Below are 18,624 nucleotides of genomic sequence, written 5' to 3' on the forward strand. Positions count from 1 at the left end.
CAACTCCACTACTAGGTATATATCCAAAACAAATGAAATCAGTATGTTGAAGGGACATCTATACTCCTATGTTTATTGCAGCTCTGTTTTCAATAGCCAAGAAATAATATTTATCAAATAGATAAGGAAAATGTGGTACATATACATAACAGAACATTATTTAACCATAAAAAAGAATAAAGTTCTGTCATTTGCAACAACATGGATAGAACTGAAGATCTTTTGTCTTTTTTTTTTTTTTTTTTTTGATACCAGGTATTGAACTCAGGGCACTCACCACTGAGCCACAAACCCTATTTTGTATTTTATTTAGAGACGAGTGTCACTGAGTTGCTGAGCGCCTCACCATTGCTGAGGCTGGCTTTGAACTCATGATTCTCCTGACTCAGCCTCCTGAGTTGCTAGGATTACAGGCATGCACTACTGCAACCATGATGGAACTGGAGATCTTTATGTTAAGTAAAATAAGCCAGCAGAGAAAAACAAGTATGGAATGATCTCACTTACATGTGGAGTCTAAAAAATTGATATTATAGAAGTTGAAAATAGAAAGATGATTATCAAAGGCTAGGGAGAGTAGAGGGGAGAAGCGGGTGGGAAAGAAGTTGATCCATGGGTACTATGTTACAGTTGGATAGAAGTAAGAAATTCTGGTATGTGATTGCACCATAGTGTAATTATAGATAACTATAATTTACTGTATATTTTTAAAAGCTAGAAGAATTTTTTAATGTTTCCACCATAAAAATGATAAATGAGGAAAGATATTATTACCTGATTATACAATGTATACATGTATCAAAACATCACTTGGACTGGCCCTGCCACCTGTGTGGGAGTCCAGGCCTAGTTTAGGCCCAGGACCGCCTCCACCAACAGACAGACCCACACCAGAGCCCAGACGTGGCTATCATCATATCCCTCCCGATGCCATATCCTCCACCTTGCAACAACAGACAGGGCCTAAAAGCACCTGCATCTTCAAACAGGCATCCCAAAACCAGTGTAAGGCCCACCATTCCAACCCCATCTCTGAAAGAGGTTTCATCCATATTGGGGCACCTCCACTGCTATCACAAGTTACCTCCACTATTGCTGCCACCACCTTTAGTTTCAGTAGCATCCATGGTGGGACACGGGCGGGGTATGGAAGCCCAACACCAAGGTGAGGTACAGATAATCTGCACGGATAGTACAAGATTATAGGGAAGAAACTGTAATATCTCAGATCCACACTGCAAGAAAGGAAGACACATAGGCAACATGAAGAAACAAGGGAGGAAAGTGCCCCAAACAAACCAGGACACTATAATAAGAGAACCCATGGACAGCGAAGTTGATGAAATGTCAGAGAAGGAGTTCAGAAGGTTCATAATTAAAATGATCTGTGAATTAAAGAATGACCTAAATGAGCAAATACAGGCAAAAATTGATCACTCCAACAAAGCGATAAGAGAGCAAATACAGGCAACCATTGATTACAACAATAAACAGATACAGGAGCAAATACAGGCAAACATTTATCACACCAACAAGGCAATAAGCAAGCAAATACAGGTAGCAAAAGACTACTTCAAGAAAGAGAGATTTTGAAGAAAACCAATCAGAAATCCTTGAAATGATGGATACAATAAATCAAATTAAAAAAAAAACTCAATAGAAAGTTTCACCAACAGACTAGATCGCTTGGAAGACAGAATGTCAGATAATAAAGACAGTATACAATCTGGAAAATAAAGTTGATCACACAGTGAAGATGGTAAGAAACCATGAACAGAATTTCTAAGAATTATGGGACAGCATAAAAAAACCAAATCTAAGAGTTATTCTGATAGAGGAAGGCACAGAGATTCAAAGCAAAGGAATGAACAATCTCTTCAATGAAATAATATTGGAAAATTTTTTGAACATAAATAATGACCTGGAAAATCAAATAAAGAGGCTTACAGGACACTAAATGTACAAAATCACAACAGACCCACAGCAAGGCACATTATAATATACCACTCACATAGACTGCAGTTATAAGCAAGGGTTTCCATCCTCATATCAAATAAAGTAGACTTCAAGCCAGCGTTAATCAAAAGGGATAAAGATATTTTGTACTGCTTAAGGGATTCATATATCAACAAAACATAACAATCATAAATGCCTAGCATACAGAATAAGGACAGAATCTTAAAGGCCACAGGAGAGAGGAATCAAATCACATATAGAGGGAGACTAATTTGTATCTCAGCAGATTTTTTAACCCAGACCCCCAAAGCCAGGAGATTGTGGAACAACATATACCAAACTCTGAAAGAAAGTGGACGCCAATCAAGAATCTTACATCCAGCAAAACGAAGTTTCAGATTTGATGACAAAATAAAAACCTTTCATGATAAACAAAAGTTAAAAGAATTTACAGTGAGGAAGCCTGCACTACAGAGCATCCTCAACAAAATAGTCCATGAGGAGGAAATGAAAAACAACAATGAAAAGGGAGGAACTACACTAAAGGAAAGGCCAATCAAAGGAGAATCCAAGTCAAGTTAAAAAGCAAGAATAAACCAAAATGTTCGGGAATACAAATCATATTTCAATAATTCTGAATGTGAATGGCCTAAATTCATCATTTAAAAGACACAGACTGACAGATTGGAGTAAAAAAGAGACTGAACAATATGTTGCCTTCAAGAGACTCATCTCACAGGAAAAAACATCCACAGAGTGAAGGTGAAAGGGTGGGAAAAAACGTACCACTCACATGGACTGCAGATGTAAGCAATGGTTTCCATCCTCATATCAACTAAAGTAGACTTCAAGTCAGAGTTAATCAAAAGGGATAAAGATGGACATTACATACTGCTTAAGGGATTCATACATCAACAAAACATAACAATCATAAATACCTATACCCTAAACAATGGGGCATGTATGTCAAACAAACCCTTCTCAAATACAAGAACCAAATAGACCAAAACACACTCCATTAACGTCTTAGTAAGGAAGTCAGGTCTTATGTAGCAAAATGAAAATAAACCCCTATCTCTCAACATGCACAAAACTCAACTCAAAGTGGATCAAGGACCTAGGAATTAGTTCAGAGACCCTGCGCCTAATAAAGGAAAAAAGTAGGCCCAAATCTCCATCATGTGGGATTAGGCCCCAACTTCCTTAACAAAGACTCCTATAGCTCACGAACTAAAATCAAGAATTAGTAAATAGGATGGACTCAAACTAAAAAGCTTCTTCTCAGCAAAAAAAAAAAAAAATCAATGAGGTTAATGGAGAGCATACATTTGGGAGCAATTTTTTGCCACATGCACATCAGATAGAGCACTAATCTGTAGCATATATAAAGGACTTAAAAAACTTAACACACACACAAAAAAACAAACAACCCAACATGGACTAAGGAGCTAAACAGACATTTCTCAGAAGAAAATGTATATTCAATCAACAAATATATGAAACAATGTTCAACATCTCCAGCAATTAGAGAAATGCAAATCAAAACTACTCTAAGATTTCATCTCACTCCAGTCAGAATGGCAGCTATTAAGAATACAAACAACAATAAGTATTGGTGAGGATGTGGGGAAAAGGCACACACATTGATGGTGAGACTGCAAATTGGTGCAACCAATATGGAAAACAGTATGGAGATTCCTTGGAAAACTGGGAATGGAACCACCAATTTGACCCAGTTATCCAACTCCTCAGTCTATACCCAAAGGACTTAAAAACAGCATAGTACAGGGACACAGCCACATCATATAGCACAATTCACAATAGCTAAACTGTGGAAGCAACCTAGATGCCCTTCAGTAGGTGAAAGGATAAAGAAACTGTGGTATATATACACAATGGAATATTACTCAGCATTAAAGAGAATAAAATCATGGCATTTGCAGGTAAATGGATGGAGTTGGAGAATATCATGCCAAGCAAAGTACTCCAATCCCCATAAAACAAATGCTGAATGTTCTCTCTGATAAGTGGATGCTGATCCATAATGGGATGAGGAAGGCATGGGAAAAATGGAGGAACTTTGATTGGGTAAAGGGGAGGGAGGGGAGGGGAGGGTATATGGGGGAAGGAAAGATGATGGAATGAGATGGACATCATTACCCTAGGTACATGTATGACTGCACATATGGTGCAACAGTACATCATATACAATCAGAGAAATGAAAAGTTGTGCTGCAATTGTGTACAATGAATCAAAATGCATTCTGCTGTCATGTATACCTAATTAAAATAAATTAATTAATAAAAATCATCTGATGCCCTATTAATATGTACAATTTTTGTTTTTATATTTTTTATATTCTTATATTTATTTGTTTTGTTTTTTTGTTTTATATATCAGTTAATATGTTTTAAAAACAGAGGATACTCAAGTCTGTTATATGAAATGGGGTAGTATTTGCATATAAATTATTCAAATCCTCCCATGTACTTTAAATCATCTCTAGATTGCTTATAATACCTAATATAATGTAAATGCCATGTAAGTAGATGGTACACTATATTTTTTTAGGGAATAGAGACAAGAAAACAGTCTTGGATTGGGGATGTGGCTTAATGGTAGAGCAGCTGCATAGTGTGTATAAGCCCCTGGGTCAAATCCCGAACATCACACATTAAAAAAAAGTCTATATGTATTTAAACAGATACAATTTTTTAATAAATTCTATCTGTGAATAATAGAATCTACCATACAGATCCCATGGATGGGAGGCAAGTACTGATTATATATCCATGAAATAATTTCCACAATCAAGATAATGAATATGTCTATCATACACCAAAGTTTCCATATACCCCTCTGTATTCACTAACTCTTGCCCCTGCGAGTTCCCCACCTGGGCCAGGCAACCACTGAAATCCTGTTACTATAGAATCATTTGCATTTTATTGAATGTTCTATAAATTAAATCATAATGTCTGAACTCTTTTTTGTCTATCTTTTTCCACTCAGCATATTTGTTTTGAGATTCATCTATGGTTTCATGTCTTAAAAGTTAATTCCTTTTTATTCTGAGTAGTAGTCAATTGTGAAGATAAACAATGTTTTGCTTATTCTGTCACCTATTGCTAGATAATTGTGTGGTTTTCTATTTGAGTATCTTGCAAATAAAGTTACAAAGAAGAACTGCATCTGCAAGTTTTGTGTGGACATAGACTATCCTTCTCAAGCAAATACCTAAAAGTGAAATGGTTAAATCATATGGTAGGTGTGTGGTGAAGTTTTTTTATTGTTCTTTTTAAAAAAAATGTTCATTTTTTAGTTGTAGTTGGACACAATACCTTTATTTTATTTATTTTTTAATGTGGTGCTAAGGCTCGAACCCAGGGCCTTCCATGTGCCAGGTGAGTGCTCTACCACTGAGCCACAACCCCAGCCCATTTTTTTCTTCTTTTTAATTATACATGACAGTAGAATGAATTTTGACATATCATGCATAGATGGAGTATAACTTCCCATTCTTGTAGTTGTACATGATGTGGAGTTACTCTATTGTGTATTCATATGTGAACACAGGAAAGTTATATCTGATTCATTCCACTGTCTTTCCTATTCTCATCCCCTCCCTTCCCTTTAGTCCCCTTTGTCTAATCCAATGAACTTCTATTCTTCCTCTCCCTCTACCCCGTGTTGAACTTTTTAACTACAAAACTGTTCTCCAAAATAGTTATTTTTAAATTTTAAATTTTAAATTCTCACCAGCAGTGTTTGACAATTGTAATTATCTTACATCTTCACCAACACTCGGAATGGCCATCCTTTTCATATTAGCTATTCTCACTAATTTGCTGAAACTGGCTTCAAACTTGGACTCCTCCTGCCTCAGCCTCCCCAGCTGCTGGGATTATAGGCATGCTCCGCCATGCCCAGCTGTATTATTAATCTTTAACTGAGTTGCAGAATATACCAGTGAAGTCATGTGACTTGGTAGTTTATTTTGTTTAAAATATTTTTTTGTTGTTGTACATGAACACAATACCTTTATTTTATTTTTATATGGTTGTAAGGATCGAACCCAGTGCCTCACACATGGTAGGCAAGGACTCTACCACTGAGCTACAACCCCAGCCTGACTTGGTAATTTATTTCTTTTTTACTTCTTTTTTTAGTTGTAGATGGACACAATAGCTTTATTATTTATTTATTTATTTATTTATTTTTTATGTGGTGCTGAGTATTGAACCCAGTGCCTCACGCATGTGAGGCAAGTGCTCAACTACTGGGCTACAACCCAGCCCCATGACTTGATAATTTCTTAAAGGTAAGTTGCATTGTGAAATGCAAAAGCTTATCAATGAATTTTTTCATATTCAGATTCAACTCAAACAACTGGACAAGAGCTTTCCATTGAAACAAACTTCAGACTTCAGTATGAAGTGTAAGTACTTTATAAACTTTTCATTTTATCAATGCAGAATATAAAAGGATTAGAATTTAATATAGCCAACAATTTTTGCTCTTTTACCAAAGCCATTCCTTTTTTTTTTTTTTTTTTGGTCTTTTCAGGAAGCATTTTATTGTTGCTCCATGTTTAAGAATTTTCACTGATGATAGAAAATCAACACTTTTAGATACTCTTCCACATAGCCCAGCTCAGCTTCTGAATCTTGGTTTTTGCAGACATATCAACATATTTCTCTCCAATACAGATAATCATTCCACCCATGATTGCTGGATCAGTCTTAACATCTAATTTCAATACTTGGCCTTGACTTAGGAAGCTCTTTAGGACTGTCTTTACTCAGAAGGGGAAGCTTCATGTAAAGGAGAACTGGTGATCACTGTGCACGGTACTTCTCCACGGTTCACACTCATAATGGTAGAAAAGGCAGAAATGATGTTAAGGGCATTGTCTAGGCAACCGTTTTCAGCAAGCAAGTTGATCAGGTTAGATTTGGGGGAAAACCTCTCTTTTGCTGTCATGTCATTTATGCTTTTCATTTTGTTTTATATGGGTGAACTTTTATTTATTTTTAAAATTTTTTTAAATTAATTTTTTAAAATTTGTGTATGACAGCAGAATGCATTACAATTCATATTACACATATAGAGCACAATTTTCATATCTCTGATTAGGCTTTTCATTTTTTTAATATTTATTTTTTAGTTGTTGTTGGACACAATATCTTTATTTTATTTATTTATTTTATGTGGTGCTGAGAATCGAACCCAAGGCCTCACACATGATAGGCAAGCGCTCTACCACTGAGCCACAACCCCAGCCCAAGGCTTTTCATTTTGATGGTATGCTTACTTTAGGGATTCAGAATAGAAGCAGCCACCTTGGGTTCCTTCAGTAGTTGTGCTACAATCAACAACTCCTTTTCTACTTGTTCCAGCTTATTCTGTTTAGATGCAGCAGAATAAAGAGCATATCGACCTTCAATGCCATATATCTGAACAGGTGACCTCACAAGCTTGGTAAACGGTCTGACCACAGATGTACTGAAGCATTGCACCTGGAGCGGGAGCCAGGATGCTGCTGGGGCGGCCATCCCCTCCTCACCTAAATGATACTGCTTTTTTCTTTTGCTCTGAGCATGTGGCATGAAGGCTACAACGACTACTAGTGATTTCACTGCCTTGATTTTTAAGTGGCAGCAGTTTTACTTACTATTGCTTTGTGCTATTAGTGCAAACTTCAATATAATTAAAAAGGCAGATACTATTTGATATTACCATCTTAGTTTTAACTTTATGGACTTCCTGAAAGCATCTCAGGGAATCTTAGGGGTCCACAGGTCACTCTTTGAGAACCACTGCATTTTAGTATGAAGCATTCAAATGTTTAATTCAAATGATTTAATATCCTAATTCCATTCCATGGTGCCTGAACTCATGCCTCTCAAGTGAATATATAGAAATATAAAAATAATGAGAAATTCAAGAAGAGTTTCTCTTTACCCAAAATAAGATCTTAAAACAAGTAAATCACAACTAGAGAAACACAGCCCTTTGAAATTATACTAAACCATTCAAATCTGTCTCTCCCAATTGAATTATACCATATAACAGTTATTTTCCTTTGGTTGACAAAAATAAACTCTAAAGTTTCAAGATCTTGAGTACTTGCATGCTACCTGATTTCTTTGACTTCCATTTTCCTTATCTATAAAATGGGGGGGGGCAGGTGATCATAATAAGAACTACTTCACAATGCTATAAGAAACAAATGTAATACTCAATATAAAGCACAAGAATGATGAACAGATGTTAGCTATTATGCTAATGGTCCATTTCATTCCCTTTATGGCTGCATTGTATTTTGTAGTATGAAGGATCAAAATTACTTTGCCCTTGTCATATATTCTTATAGCTCTGAGAACTTTGGAAAATAAAAACTGTGTGGTTAGATAATCTAATTTGGGAGATGTTAAAGGAGCTGTATACTTTCCAAGAAATTCTGAGCCAGGATTCAACCAAGACAGGTGTGCTTAGTGTTGACTTTATTGATATTTCAAATTGTATGGTTCTTTTTGTTGTTATTGTTGTTGTTTTGTGGTACCAGGGATTGAACTTGGGGGTACTCGGCCACTGAGCCACATCCCCAGTCCTATTTTGTATTTTATTTAGAGACAGGATCTCACTGTGTTGCTTAGTGCTTCGCTTTTGCTGAGGCTGGTTTTGAACTCACAATCCTCCTGCCTCAGCCTCCCAAGACACTCAGATTACAGGCATGTGTCACTGCGCCCTGCCTATATGATTCTTTGATGTGTATGTGTACTATACATTGTAGGGTGTGTAGAATCGTTTCTTGGTCTCTACCCACCAGATGCTTGTAGTGTTCTTCCCCTGGGAATGACAACAAAAATGCTTCCAGACATAGTCAAATACTGCCTAAAAAACAAGGTTGCTCCAAATTGAGAGTGGCTGAACCAGGCAATCAGAAAAGATCCTTCTGGGTGGACTGAATAGTATAGGAACAGAGTTGTATAAGGAAGATATATTGTAGGTAATTTTAATTAAATGTCTGTGTTGGAAAGTACAACAACAATAAAAGCTATCATTTGCTAAGTGTTGTTAGTATTTTGCAAGCATGAATCCTCACAGCAACACTATGAGGTAAGTATTAATAATCCTATTTTTTTGATGAGAAAAACAATACTCAGAAAGGCCAAATGACATGCCCAAGAGAGGAACAGAGCTAGGATTAGTATCTGATCTAATTGACTCCCAAGCTCAGGCTCTGAACCAACAGTTTTATTGTTGTTCAAAATGCAGTTTCCTCCATGGGATATTAATATCTGGAACACATTGTATAATCCTGTCTTGTGACCCTATTTGGATAACTTAGTTATGCATAATTTTAGATGAGAAATAGTATAGGGGGTGACTTCTTGGTCTACTACCTGGGTAGACTTGGGATAAACTTAATTGAAGTATTGCTTTGATGGATTACAGAGACTTCTGAGGCAACATCAAAGAGATATTTGCATAGGCCTCGAAGGACCAAATTATCCATCTCATTGGTTCTAGAAGCCATGGCAATAATTAGTCAAGCAGCCTTGTGAAGGGTTTGGCTGATACCTCTGATTATCTTTCTGGAGGGGGAACAATACCACCTTTGATTGACCCCATGCCTCACTGTTAAGCCCTTTGGTTTAATAGAGGAGAAAATCATTTGGGGGAATGTTAACCATGCATTCTAACCTCTAGGGCACTGTTCTCCCAACTGCTTGTCACAGCTCATTAGGGGTCATGAAATCAATTTGGTGGATCATGAACAACATTTAAAAACAGAGAAGACCAGAATAGAAAGTATCAAGGATCTCACACATTATAAGCAGGACTTGCTACATAATTTGCAGGTCCAGTGCAAAATGGAAATGTGAGAGTACTTGACCAAAAAGCAGGAAGAGTGTTGCCAAAGGTACTCAAATACAAAGATTTTCCTTTTTTTTCCCCTCCTGCAGTTTCTCTCTATTTGTCATGGTATTTTTTATTTGCTATTTATTTTCATGTTAATTTTTAAAAAAGTATTGACATTTATAATTGTTAACATGAATCTTACCATTCATTTATATGTTTTGCAAGGGTAGTTTAAAGGCAAATGCAAAATCATTTAATTAACCTGTGGAATTGCCCATTACACAATTAGTATTTTGTAGCTCTTACTAGAACAATGGGAATGATGAACAAAACTAATTTGTTTTTAATTTCACTATGGATACACATTCCACAAATATTTTCTGTTTTCAGTTTGCTAGTAAGGAAGGACAAAAGGAAAAGACTTGCTGTATCTTTTCCATTTCCTTCTATGTCATTGTTTCCAGCATACTATAGTCTCCCTTTATCCCCAGGGGATATGCTTCAAGACCCCAGTGGAAGTCTGAAACTCAGAATACTACCGAACCATATGTGTGTGCATGTGTAGTGTGTGTGTGTTTTCTTGTTCACACTTACCTATTACAAAATTTATTTATAAACTAGGCATAGTAAGAGATTAACAATAATAAAGTAAAACAATTATAACAACATACTACATATAGTAAAGTTGCCAGCATCATTGCTTTTGTGTTTTGGGGTTATGATTAAGTAAAATAATGGTGACTTGAATGAACACAAGCACTACAATACTATGACAGTCCACCTGATATCCTGGAAGATTCCTAAGTGACTAATGGGTGAGCACCTGGACAAAGAGATAATTAACATTCCAGGAGGACCAAGCAGAATGATAAAGGATTTTATCACACTACTCAGAATGGCACATGATTTGAAATGTGAATTGCTTACTTCTAGAAATTTCTACTTAATATTTTGTGGTTACTGCTAATAGTGGGTAACTGAAACCATGGTAAGTGAAACCATGGATAAAGGGACACTAGTTTGATTGTTTGGTTTTCATGTTTCTCAGAACTGCATTGCATTCTTTCTGTGTTGGAAATAAGTTCAAGTTCAAAAGTAAAGTGTGGTCTCTGGTGTGTCACTATCACTACTGCCCCCTGTCCCCTCTATACTCAGTGGTAGCTTATATTCCTCTCAAGTGTTGATGAACTGACAAACATGGGGGCACTGAAGCTCAGCACTCCTGGGGCATCACAAACACATGCAAACACGAAAGTAAGAACAGGCAGTACACACACTAACATATACACACATGCATGCAAGTGTACATGCTCAACTACTGCTTCTAACTCCACTTAAAAAATGTGAGTTCAAAATTGTTTTTAACATCAGGTGGTTCTAATTGACAGCCAGGGTTGAGAAGCACTGGTTTTCTCTATAGAGAATCTAATTTTCAAGTATCAGAACAGAATACTTCAATACTTAATAATTGATTATATTTCTTCATAATATCTTTAGGAATAAAAGGTACTTGGCATTTCCTAATTGGAAAGTAAAAAAAAAACATTGTTAATAATTTCTATACAGCAAGAACAGAACTTTAAATCAAGAATAGGCTCTTCTGAGCAAAGAGCCCTGTGCTATCTATGGGTCACAAACCTAGGAAAGAGGCCCTGATAATAGGGTATTGTTTGTGGAACTTTTGTTTCAGATGTGTGCCAGAGTATGTGGTGTGTGTTTACTGGAGTTGTCAAAGTTGGAGAGCCCCTGCCTTAAGGGAATATCAGGCTTGTTCCCTTCTTCTTCCCTACTAGGTGTTAGAATATTCTCTGGGAAGATTCAAGAGATTTGAGTCAGAACAGGACTGGGGTTAATCTCTTCAGTGTGGGGCAACTTCTCTAGGTTCTCCTTGAGCTCCTTAATCTCATATGGCTACTGTGACAAGACAGCCCAGGGTCCCTTGATGTTTCCTAAGAGGAACCAAGATGAGCCAAGAGAAAAAGAATGGGCCATCCCACACACAGTTCAGGCCACTTTACCAGGATACTAAGTACTTAGTGATTCAATAACAAGTAGGCTGGGGGCTGGGGCTGTAGCTCAGTGGTAGAGTGCTTGCCTCACAGATGTGAGCCACCACTGTTCGATCCTCAGCACCACATAAAAATAAATATATAAAAAGATATTGTGTCAATTTACAACTAAAAAAAAGTGAGTAGGCTGCTTTCTGGGGCACCTTTGTAATTATATCCTACTCTTGGGAATTTGTCAGATGGGCGGAGGTTGGGCAACAAAATGGGGTTTAATGATCAAGAGAAACTTAACCATATGTTTTCATTAGTAACACAATAGGCCTTGATATTCATTTTAATTTTTACATTATAAAAATTCTGCCAGTTCCATAAAGAATTGGGAAAAGGCAGAATTACATATAAAAAATAAAAATTGTTTATTGCCTTAACTATCATAAACAGGGACTATATTTTGTATATTTTTTCCATACATCTTTCTATATGTATACATTATAATTAAAGAGAATGGATTTTACAGTTTAGAGAAACTTAAACTTGCTTATTAATATAGCAGTATATTATGATATTCACCTTCTTTCCCTTAGTGCTGCATGTGCATAGATAAAAATCAGTCACATGGCCTCTCTCATTCTCTCCTTGTGCAATTTAGATGTATTAATATCATTGGTTAAGCTAAAGTTAAATCAGTTGCTCCTTGTAAATTGGATATTATGGTTTGCATGTGAGGTGTCCCATAAAAGCTTACATGTAGAAAATGCAAGAAGGTTTGGAGGAGAAATGATTGGGTTATAGCCTTAAGTTAATCAGTGAATTAATTCCTGATGGTATTAACTGGGTGATAGCTGCAGACAGGTGGGCTGTGTCTTGGGGAAGTGTCATTGGGGGCGTGGCCATGGGGTATATATTTCCTGTCTGGAGCGCTCACTCCCAGAGTCTCTAGGTCTGCTTTCTTATCATGAGCTGCCTTCTACCACCACACTCTTCCACCTGGATGTTCTGCCTCATCTTGAGCCCTGAGGAATGGAGCCGGCCTGCTATGCACTAAGACCTCTGAAACTGTGAGCCCTCAACCTTTTCCTTGTCTGTGATTGTTCTGGTTGGGTCTTAAACAGAGATTGGGACCAAGAACTGAGGTCTTTCCTGTGATTGACCTGACCATTTGGTTCATAAGTTTTCGGAACATTTTCAAACTGGTTGGTAGAATTTTGAGGTGGTTAGCAGTGCAAGCTGGAAATGTTTTAGATTGCTCTACTCGGGGATGAATGGCCAATTGTGGCGGGAGCTCAGAAGACCAGAATGCCAGACTGGGGACATAGCTCAGTTGGTAGAGTGCTTGCCTTACATGCCCAAGGCCCTAGGTTTCATCCCCAGCACCACACACACTCACACACACACACACACACACTCACACACACACACACACACACACACACACACACACACAAGATCAAAATCCCAATAGGACTCTGTCTAGTGGAGACAGGGCTCAACAGGTCTCAGAAGAGAGACCTACTAGAATTTGGAGTAGAGGCCACTGATGTCATATTCTTGACAAGGACTACTCTGCACTTTGCCTGTGTCATGAGTGCTTCTATGCAACTGATTTTTTAAAAGCAATGGGCTTGGGGCTGAGGCTGTGGCTCAGCGGTAGACCACTTGCCTCCCAGAAGTGAGGCACTGGGTTGGAACCTCAGCACCACATAAAAATAAAGATTGTGTCCACCGAAAACTAAAAAATAAATATCAAAAACTTCTCTCTAAATAAATAAATAAATAAATAAGATATATTTAAAAAGCAATGGGCTTGTGAATATGGTGGAAGAAATATCTAGGCAGTATAGCATTTAGGAAGTGGTAGAGATATTGCTGGTGGCATTTAGCCAAATTTATGTGAGAAAGAGAAAGAGCAGAAAGATTTGGAAAACTTGGACATGAATGTAGGAACAAAGCTGGGGCTCAGGAAGCTTGCAGTTGTCAAGGACTTTTTTTTTTTTTTTTTTTTTTGGTGAGGAAAAATTGCGAAGGACTTTTCTCAGACACCAAGGAAGGCCTGACGGTATCTCTGGAGCTGGCAAGACCACATCCGTCTCGGGCTCAAGGGAATAAAGATGAAAATTCTCCTGAAGAGACCAGTGGGGTACTGTTCTTGCACAAAGGGGCCTATGCAGTTTGTACAAAGTGCTCAGCCACCCAGACACTCAGAGGCTGCTGCAGCCAGGGTCTCTAGAGGTTTGAGTACTGCTGGAGATGGCAGCAAACAGCAGAGTTCAACCAGGTGGTGCTGATTCTGCAGGAATGCAGGATGCTGGAGTCAGGAGTTCATGGAGGCCTCCATCCAGAATTCAAAGGAAGGCCTTGGAGGCCAGGCAAAGTGCAGCAGGGTCAGAGTGCCTGTGGGCACCCCCTGAGAAGGCAAGGTGTGGAGACATGAGCGGGAACCCAAAGCTGCAGTGGAGACCCCTAAGATTAAGAAATTCCAGTAACATGGGAGGTTGTCTATTGAGAGCCCCAGCAAACTTCCAGCTGCCAGCTGATGATTGGCTCACAGCGGCCCAGCAAACTTTGAGCTGCCAGCTGATGATTGGCTCACAGCGGCCCCAGCAAACTTCCAGCTGACAGCTGATTGGCTCCTCTGCAGTGATGCTCATTGCGCTGTTTCCCCGCCCTTTCAGACCACGGAGCTGCTCATTGGGGGACTCTTTTGGCTCCGCCCATGCCACCCAGCCAATCGGTCTCAAGAGCAGGAGGAGTGGGGGGGGGGGTTGAGAGGCTTATGGGAAGCTGGTGGTGGCAGTTGGGCTCTGAGGGAATTCCTGAAGAGCTCCTGTGGTGCTGTGGTGGTGATAAGTGGCTCGCTAACTGCCCAGCCAGACTACGGCAGTCGTGTTAGGAAAATTGCAGGACTTGAGCAGAGGCAAGCCAATAGGAGACCACTGGGGCAGAGCCACACAAACCCTTTGGAGAGAACTTCATGGTGCACACATGCCCCAGATGCCAGACGTGGAGCTCTGGGAGTTATTTGCCCAGGTGGATTTTTTTGTCTTGCTTTGATTCTATCCCTTCTTTCTATGCCCCTAATTTTGGGAATGGAAATATTTACTGGGTACAATTGTATATTGGATAGTTGTTGTTAATTGCTTTTAATTTTACAGGAGGTCACAATGAGATTGCCTTGAGTCTCAGAGAAGATTTGGACTCTACCACTGAGCAATTTCAGAATTGTTAAGACAATGGGGACTCTTGGGAATGAACTAAATGTATTTTGCGTTGGCAGGTGAATGTACCCTTGTTGGGACCAGGGGCGGAATGTTATGGTTTGGAGGTGAGGTGTCCCCAAAAAAGCTTACATGTAGACAATGCAAGAAGGTTTGGAGGAAAAAGGATTAAGTACATTATAAAAGTAATGAGAAACAATGGTGGAAACTAGTCCTGGATCTCATAGCACTATATCCTGAGTTTTCCAAGGATAATGATCATAGAGTGTCAGACTCTGGATAATCATCCAATCTTGCTCCTTCACTTCTCTCTCTCCCTCTCTCCCTCTCTCCCTCTCTCCCTCTCTCCCTCTCTCCCTCTCTCCCTCTCTCCCTCTCTCCCTCTCCCCCTCTCCCCCTCTCCCCCTCTCCCCCTCTCCCCCTCTCCCCCTCTCCCCTCTCTCCCTCTCTCCCTCTCTCCCTCTCCCTCTCTCCCTCTCCCTCTCTCCCCCCTCTCTCCCCCCCTCTCTCCCCCCTCTCTCCCCCCTCTCTTCCCCCCTCCCCCCTCTCTTCCCCCCCCTCCCCCCCTCTCTTCCCCCCTCTCTTCCCCCCTCTCCCCCCTCTCCCCCCTCTCTCCCCCCCTCTCTCCCCCCCTCTCTCCCCCCCTCTCTCCCCCCCTCTCTCCCCCCTCTCTCCCCCCCTCTCTCCCCCCCTCTCCCCCCTCTCCCCCCTCTCCCCCCTCTCCCCCCTCTCCCCCCTCCCCCCCTCTCTCCCCCCCTCTCTCCCCCCCTCTCTCCCCCCCCTCTCTCCCCCCCCTCTCTCCCCCCCCTCTCTCCCCCCCCTCTCTCCCCCCCCTCTCTCCCCCCTCTCCCCCCCTCTCCCCCCCTCTCCCCCCCTCTCCCCCCCTCTCTCCCCCTCCTCTCTCCCCCCTCTCTCTCCCCCCTCTCTCTCCCCCCTCTCTCTCCCCCCTCTCTCTCCCCCCTCTCTCTCCCCCCTCTCTCTCCCCCCTCTCTCTCCCCCTCTCTCTCTCTCTCTCTCTCCAGAAAATGAAGAACTGGCTTAGAAATCACACATAAATAGTTAATGGTAGACCTGGGGCTAAAAGCCCAGGTTACCTGACTCTGACTTCAGCACTTTCTGCTTTATCAAACTACCTTGAACTAACAGTGCTCTACTTGCCAAATGTAGGCTCTTATAAGAGCAGTGAACTGGATAGAAGAGTCAAAGAAGACTTTTGCCATTTACTGGCAGCATCTATATATTGGCAAAGCAGTTGTTATAATGGAAATTTATTCATTCACTTATTCATTCTATTCAAATATTTACTAACAGCCTGACTTGTACAAGCAATATGCTAGGTATTGTTGGGAAGTCCCACTTTAATGAGCCTCTGAATCCGCTAGTACCTCGATCTTGGAATTCCCAAACTTCTTATTAGAAAATTATTCCATTTAAGGAATTTTGTTATAGCAGTAGGAACAAACTAAGACATGTATTTTAGAAAATGAAAGTATCACATATTTCCAGCTCTATAGATGTAACTGCTTATAAATGCATCTATTCTAAATATTTGTTTCCTCTGAAATAAATAACAGCATTTATTAAGATAAAATTTTCTTTCTTTGTGTGGTGCTAGGAATGGAACCCAGGGTCATACATGCTAAACAAGTGCTCTACCACTGAGCTATACCCAGGGCCCAAGATAAATCAATTTTTAACAAATTATTCATGCTGTTTTGAAATATTGCCTTCTTCTCTGACCTGTATAGCATGAGTCATCTTTCTGTACAATACATGCAGATATGCTAATTTAAAAAATAGTGTACTATAGTATATTTTCTCAGTTCCTCTATGGATAAATATTTGGGTCATTTTCATTTTTTTCCTGTTACAAACAATGCTGCAACAAATACACACATACTTAAATTGTTGCACATTTTAGAAATTTTCCTATATGATAAATTTTGAACACTAAAAATTTTGGATCACAGGGTCTGAAAAGTTATCTTTAATAGATACTACAGGTCTGGGGATGTGGCTCAAGCGGTAGTGCGCTCACCTGGCATGCGTGTGGCCCAGGTTTGATCCTCAGCACCACATACAAAGATGTTGTGTCTGCCGAAAAACTAAAAAATAAAATTCCCTCTCTCTCTCTCTCTCTCTCTCTCTCAAAAAAAAAAAAAATAGACACAACAAAATAGCCTGTTAAAGAGTTATATCCATTTACACTTTAAATGAGAGTGCTCTGGCTTGTGCACACCCTTTTTAATATTGTCAAACTTTTGAACTCTTTATATCATGATGGACAAAAAAATGCATCATATTGTTCCAATAAGTAATATAAATCATCCATATTTGGAGTATGCTAATGTTAAGCAGCCTCTATTATTCTTTCATGTGCTGTGCACATACATTCAAATTTTCTAGGGTTGTTTCTCAGGGCCAGGCATCTTACATACCCACTCTGGGAACACACTCCAGGAAATACATCTGGAGTGTAACTTTGCAGTTTGTATATAGGAAATATAGATAGAAATGGATAATAATTATGACTTAGTTTCAATCTAACCTGATTCAATGAAATAGCTGAATCACCCATCAAAAGACATAAAGAAAGAAAATCTTTGTCAGACAATCTTCCAGAATACAGTGGATCTATCCTGGGTCTGCCACTTGGTTGTTTGTCTAATTTCATTCACACATATACAGGCCACATTTTCCAAATGGTGAGAACAGCATGGCTAATACAGTGGCTCAAGTAATGTAATCGTCTTGCCTGATGATTTATTATTCTTGGCTCAAACCCAAGAACAGATGATAGCATAGTTTCCAGTCAAGAAAGCAGCAACTGTAACAAATCCATCTAAGCCCAAACATTTGAATAGTTTCCTGTATGAATATAATCGCCAACAGATCAACTTGGAACACAACAATCATAAATTGTCTTAGTTCATTTGAGCTGCCATAACAAAATAGTTTAGACTGGGCAATTTATAAATGACAAATGTATTGCTTACAGTTCTGGACGTTGAGAGGTACAATAGGTGACAGCATATTTGGTGTCTAGTAATGGTCTATTCCTCATATATGGTGCCTTCTATATGTATTCACTGGGTGGAAGGGACAGACAGATCTCTGGGCCCCTTTCATCAGGGCAGTGATGTCATTTATAAGGGTGGAGCCCTTGTGACCTAATCACCTCTCAAAGGTCTTCTAATATCATCACCTTGGTGATCAGGTTTCAACACATGAATTTCAGGAAGATACAGACATTTAGTCCATAGCATAAGTAAATCTGCTTAAGTGAAATCTCACACCCACCTGGCTGATGTTAGCTGATTGTCTTCTCTTCCAGAGCATATGTGACGATTCCATTTCCCATTCTACTTTGCTGCTGGGACAAGCCATGTGACCTGTCTTGGCCAGTGAATAGTATAATGAACTGACAGTTTAGAGCATTTGAGTGAGATGCTCTGGTGTCTCTTCCCACTGTCACAGTGATTGTAGAAATACCTATGGAGATGCAGATGCCATGAAATCAAAGCAGCAGGTATCACTGAGTCACCACATGGGAAAAAGCCACTCCAAAGTGTCA

The 18,624-nt window shown here is 39.4% G+C and overlaps 1 pseudogene; it reads right to left on the reverse strand.

Moving 5' to 3' along the window:
- Nucleotides 1-6,584: 6,584 nt before the first annotated feature.
- LOC113185173 (ATP synthase peripheral stalk subunit OSCP, mitochondrial-like) lies at nt 6,585-7,512 on the reverse strand (annotated as a pseudogene).
- Between the last annotated feature and the right edge of the window lie 11,112 nt (nt 7,513-18,624).

Source organism: Urocitellus parryii, chromosome X (genome assembly GCF_045843805.1).
Source record: "Urocitellus parryii isolate mUroPar1 chromosome X, mUroPar1.hap1, whole genome shotgun sequence".
NCBI lineage: Eukaryota > Metazoa > Chordata > Mammalia > Rodentia > Sciuridae > Urocitellus > Urocitellus parryii.